Genomic DNA, 6,543 nt, shown 5'->3' with positions numbered 1-6,543 from the left:
AGGAAGGCTAGGGATGGGCGTGGGGATAGAGGCAGCAGGTTAACTTCTGGAACTGATCTTTCAGGTGGCCGGGGGTGGAGGGGGGGGAGCGGGGTGGAGTATGAAGGCAATAGGTTGTGAGACCCAATTGAGATTCAAGGGCAAGGAATAAATTCCAGTGTTTATCTGTCTTTTGGGCAATGAGCAAGAATGGCTGAGGCTTATGTCTTTGTTCCATCAACAAGTATTTATTAATATTGATATCAAATAGCTTTTACTTTAATTTTGGGAAGAAATATTTTAAAAGGTATCACACATATTTTTCTGACATCTTAAATGGATGTCATTGAAAACTCAGTTTACAAGTATTACAAAATAATAGAAAATTATATTGTTAAAGGATTTTGGATATCCAGTTAAATCCTCTGAGTATAAAGAGATGGAAATGGAGGCGAAGAGAAGAAAATGACATCCCACTAGGCCTCCTGGCCTGGACCATTGGATCTGTTATCGGGCACTGAGGGCATCAGGTTATCCGGGCTCCAGTGCTTTGCTTCTCCAGTAGATGGCTGAAGGCCCCCAGTGAATGAGGAGTCCAGAGTTTTGTGTTTTTTTTTGTTTTGTTTTTTTTTTTTTTTAATTTATTTATTTATTTGAAAGAGTTACAGAGAGGCACAGAGAGAGAGAGAGAGAGAGAGAAAGAGAGGTCTTCCATCTGCTGGTTTGCTCCCCAGTGGCCGGAGCTGGGCGAGTCTGAAGCCAGGAATACGAGCTTCTTCAGGTCTCCCACATGGGTGCAGGGGCCCAAGGACTTGGGCCATCTTCTACTGCTTTCCCAGGCCATAGCAGAGAGCTGGATTGAAAGTGGAGCAGCTGGGACTTGAACCAGCACGCATATGGGTTTTACCCGCTATGCCACAGCACTGGCCCCTGAGCCCGGAGTTTTGAATCTGATTTTATATACTTTACTGTCACTGCTTTTTATTTTTTATTTGAAAGGTAGAAAGAAAGAAAAAGAGATGGAGAAAAAGAGAGCTCTTCGCTCTGCTTCTTCACTTTACAATGGTTCACTTCCAGGAGTGGGCCAGGACGAAGCCAGGTGCTGAAACTTCAGTACAGATCTCCACAGGGGTGCCAGGGACCCAGGTACTTAGGTCATCATCTAGTGCCTACCAGGTGCACATTAGCCAGAAGCTGGAATTCAAAGTGGCTGAAACTTGAACCAGATACTCAGAAATGGGATGTGTGCATCCCAAGCAGCTTCTTAACTGCTGAGCTAAAAGCCTGCCTCGCCATTGCTTTTTTTATGCTGTCATTTCTACTTCTGTTCTGTCTGATTTTAAAGCCCCCATATTTCTCCATATTTTATTTCTCTCTTCCACTTTGAGCTAAGAAGCAAATTAACTAATTTGAGCTAAATTTAAAATATGACTAAGTAGTTTTGAATGAAGATGTAGTGACTACTGTGAGAAAATGCTTGCCTTTAAGGATTTTATTTTGGTGTATTTATTTTGACTATATTCTACAGTTGCAGATGGTGGTGAGTTGAGGGGATTCTGGGCTGTATCACATTACTGGTTTTCTGAAAAATGAATAGCCCTAGAATATCACATAAAAGTGAGGGAAGTGGTTAAGACTCTAATTGGGATGCCCGCATCTCCTATTGGAGTGCCTGGGTTTGAGTCTGACCCCACTTTTTGCTTCTGCTTCCTGCTGAAGCACACCCTGGAGGCAGCAGATGGTGGCTCAGAGTTGGGTCCCTGCCATCTACATGGAAAACCAGATTGGATCTTTGAGCTGATCCAACCCTGGCTGTTGCTGGCTTTGGGGGAGTAAAGCATCAGATGGTAGACCTGTCTGTCTCTGGCTCTCCTCTTTTCAAATTCATTAATATTTTTTTAAATGAGGCATTGTTACATCGATGTTTGGATAAATGTTAAAATGAGGCATTCTAAAGAAGTTAATAAAACACCACCATTCACAAAATATCAAGAATAGTAGCTGAATTATAGCATTTTAATGTGCTCAATTAGAATTGAAATGTAAAAGTTCTGCAGAGAAGGTTGTCAATTCATTTTGTTGTAAATGAGAAACAAGCAAACTAATCTTAGAAATGAAGCAAAAGTCTATTTGCATATCTTTTTAATTGCAAAAGGAGTGTAGTCTAGAGGATTCCCACTCTAAGGGGCAGTGGGCCATCCAGAGCTTCTCTCCAGTTTTTCCCAAGTATTTACCCACCAACACATGCAGTCAGAAAAGATGAATGTGGCCCAGACTCTGGAAGATTTAAAACAATAATTGTCATCGATTTTTTTCTGAGGCAATAAGCATTAGACTGCCAAAAAGAGGAGTTAAGGACATCATTAAGCAATAATACATAATCAAACAGTGAAACTTTGTGAGCTCTGTGAAAGTGTGCCCTTCTGGTTACTAAGACTGCACATTACTCAAACGTTTCAACAGAAAAGTGCGTTTGTTTTGTTTTTGGTGTGATAGTACACATTTTATTTGGGTGTCAGCTCACATTTGTTATAAGCAAGTTCATAGATGATGCACATTTCATAGATCTGACATGAAATATTTTAATCATTAAGTTTATCCATTGTATATCAATGTTTCATGCTAGCATTTCAGATAATATGATAATGATACAATAAGCAACCATTTACATGGCCACATATATCAGACAGTGTTTTAACAATTTACATTTATAAACACATTTGATATTACTTACAGAAATTGTTTTCTGCCAGTAAATACTTTATGAAAAAAGTGTCTTTTCTGGAAAGCTCCCACAACAGCTCGTTGTGACTCAAAATTCAGCCATCAAGGAAGTCTTTCAAAGGGCTTAAACTGAACTTAAACACAGTCTAAGTTGCAGCGTCTATGATTTATGCTATTTCCTCTTAGTTGCAAATCCATCCATCTATACTGTGTAATGGGATTGCTAATCTGTGCAGTTTTCATTCCTCTGTTTTAAGATACTTGCTCTCAGCTCTGAGAATAGGAGGCATAAGGGGAAAAAAAAGAGCAGGAAGACAGAAGGGACTTCTTCGTTCCATCCTCACACTCTAGGTGAGGATGGTCCTGGGCAGGTCCTCCATCCTGTCAGCTGCAGGCAATTCAGTCTCTGGGTTCTTAGTGCAATCTGAGGACCAGCCTCTTCATGCCCCAAGTAGTGGCTTCTTACAAAAGTCTGGGTGTCAGCTCCTCGCCAGTGTTCTCTCAAGAATATTATCCCAGCTCTTTATCTTTGTTCATGTAGCCTGCACTGTACTTGATATTGGGAGACTCTGGGATATGTTTGATCATGTCCATGACATTTAATGAAACACTGATCTCATTGCTAATGGGAAATGAGATACTAGCGATTCATGACATGAAGTCAGATCAGTTAATTAAATTTATCACTTCTAGTTGATTGAAATGTAGTACCCTGAGAACCAAGTGTCCTCTATGTGTAATTGCTAGAGTAGTAATGATGACTACAAGAACTGTGGGTAGGGTGGTCTCTTTTGACTAGACAATCTGCGGACAGAAAAGTCTAAATTCAAGGCTTTTCACTCTGAGTTTAAGAGGACAAAAAATTTCTGTGTCGGTCTTAAAAAGTCTGTTATTTTGTTGCTGCAGGATCCTCTTCTCTGAAAATTCAGATGCCTGTTTTATTTGTGCTGGTTATAGCATTACAATATAAACTGAAATCTTATGCTTGTTATGCCACTTTGGACGAAGTCAGGACAATAATTGGGGAGAACAATAAGACTCAAACTTTTATGAGGGCACTTAAAAACATTTTTGGAAAATGGAATTAAAAATAAGTTTAGAGAACTGGCATTTAGCCTAGCAGTTAAGAAAGATAACAAGTGACAATGCTCACAACCCACATTTGAGCACCTGAACTCAATACCTTGCCATGTCTCCTACCTCCTGCTTCCTGCTAATGCAGACCCTGGGAAGCAGTGGTGATGACAAAAGTAATGGCTTTTCTGCTACCTACATTGGAGACTTAGATTGATCTCCTGACTCCCAACTTGGTCCCTGTTGGTGACTATTGTGGGCAGATGGGGGAGTGTGCTCTCTCTCTCGTGCTCTCTCTCTCTCTGTGAGTTTGTGTGTATATGTGTGTGGTTGTGCTCATGAGCCTGTCAAATAAATAAAATTTACAAACAAAAATGGAATATGTTTATTTTGATGCAAAAATTTTGAAAGTCCTGCATACACAGGGTCTTCAAAAAAGGTCGTAGTTGAAATCATAGTGGCGCAGGGGGTTAAGTTGCTGCTTGCGACACCAGCATCCCAGCTTGCAACACCAGTGTAATTTGTTGCTTGCTGCTTCTCATATAAACATAGCTATACATAAGCAGAAAGACCACATATATATTTATATGTATGTTGATATTTATATATAGTTAATAGCCTGTTTTTCACTTCTCTTCTCCTGACCTCTTAACTATTTTATGTAAAGGTTTTCGCATTATGGATAACTTTCGAATCAACTCTTCAGAAAACAGAATATTCAGGTGGGACAATGATCATATTACAAGAGTAAATATCATCACTCAGAAATGGCTTCCATAATTACTACTAGAGATGGATATAATAACTGTTAAAATTTTGTGTTTTTTCTTTTAGGACAGATGATGAAAGCATTTTTGTTTGTAAGAAGGATAGTCACATGTTACCATTGTGAAACAGTGTAAATATCTACAGAAGTGTTTATATGATACTGAATATCCAAAGGGGTAAATAATACCAGTTGGTAAGCAATTATCTGTCAGTTTCATATCCAACTTTCTATTCTTAATTCTTATTAGCATCCTATGGCGTATGTTGAAAAACAGCATTCTTTAGATGCCTAAGAAATCCAGAAGTTTTATAATGTTATGAAGTTGTGTTCCAAGATTTTTTTACTTGGGAAGACTAATACATAAATTATTTTCATTGGTTTTAGTTACATGTTTCATCTCTGAGAATGAATACTGACTGAGAGCAATGTCCTTTGCAGTGAAATGTGGTGTGAATGCTGAGGAGAGTATGGAGGATGTGAGAACTCCAGGAAAGTTACTACAGGAAATGAAATATAGGCCTATTAGTCTGTTCTTCAATGCTGTAACAAAATACCTGAGACCAGTAACCTTATAAAGAAAAGCTTTCTTGGCTTGTAGTTCAGGAGATTTAAGATGAAGGAACTAGCATTGTCTCAGCTCTGGTGACTACCGCATGGATTGTGATGGCAATGGCAGGAGTTAATGCAGGAGGAAGAGATCATATCTTGAAACCAGAATCCAGGGAACAGCTCCTGGATTGGGCTTGCTCTTATAAATTTTCACTCTGAAGAAATGCCTTAGTCACTACTGAGGGTTGCCATCTCAATGCTGTCTACTGGCCTCTTGCAAAACCCAACTGTTAAAGGTCCCACTACCACATTGAGAACCAAGCCTCCCACACATAAAAACCCTTGAAGACCAACTCATCCTACTTCTCCACCATAGCAACAGGGTCAGAGAATATTGGAGGGAATGAAATAATAGAGACATAATATTCCAGATGAGGGCAAGTATAGTTGTGGTTAAGTGGATGTGTGATTCTCAGCACTAGCACCTGAGTGCTGCTTGATTTGGGCAAACTTCTCTATGCTTGATTTCCTTATATTTTTTTAAGTTGCCATTTCTTTAAGATCTATTTATTTATTTATTTGAAAGTCAGAGTTACACAGAGAGAGAAGTAGAGGCAGAGAGAGAGAGAGAGGTCTTCCATCTGCTGGTTCACTCCTCAAATAGCTGCAACCGTTGGAGTGGGGCCAATCTGAAGCCAGGAGCCAAGAGCTTCTTCGAGGTCTCCCATTTGGGTGCAGGGGCCCAAATGGCCTGCTTTCCCAGGCCATAGCAGAGAGCTGGATCAGCAGTGGAGTAGCCGGGACTCAAACCAGCGCCTATATGGGATGCTAGCACTGCAGGCGGCAGCTTTACCAGCTAGGCCAGTGTCGGCAATTTCCTTATCTTTATCATTATTTTTTGGATGGACTGGCTCTTTATTTCAAAAAAACACTTACTGTCAATATTCAGTAACAAAACAGTTATGCTATTGCTTTCTCTTGAGAATTGCCCCCAGAATTGCCCCCAAAGAGACCACACCAAAGGAAAGTACATTCCAAGCCAGTAAGCTACAGGTTGTACACCTAATAGGCCTTGCTGAAACCTCACCTAATTTCCTAATCTTTAAACGAAGAGAAGTATGTATAGATTTGTTAGGAAGATTAAATGTGATATAGCACAAAAGATAATTGACACCTACCTGACATTTGATTATTTAAAATGCTCCATAAAACAGAAGCAGGCCCTCTATAATTGAATCAACTTCATTTAGAATGAAGAATAGAAGTGATTAAACAAACATAAGTTGTTTGAAATTGAAGGGCCTTAGAGAAGTCTAGTGTAGCTCCCTCATTTGTTAAATGATAATAGAACCAAGTGACAAAGAGAATTAAATGTTTGATTAAGGAGCTAAATAACAGGGAAGTTGGGTGGAGACCTCAGTCCCTCCCCTTTGCTTAGCAGAGGGCTA

Source organism: Oryctolagus cuniculus, chromosome 6 (genome assembly GCF_964237555.1).
Source record: "Oryctolagus cuniculus chromosome 6, mOryCun1.1, whole genome shotgun sequence".
NCBI classification, from domain to species: Eukaryota; Metazoa; Chordata; class Mammalia; order Lagomorpha; family Leporidae; genus Oryctolagus; species Oryctolagus cuniculus.
The sequence above is the reverse complement of the archived record's forward strand: the minus strand, read 5'-3'. Positions refer to the sequence as shown.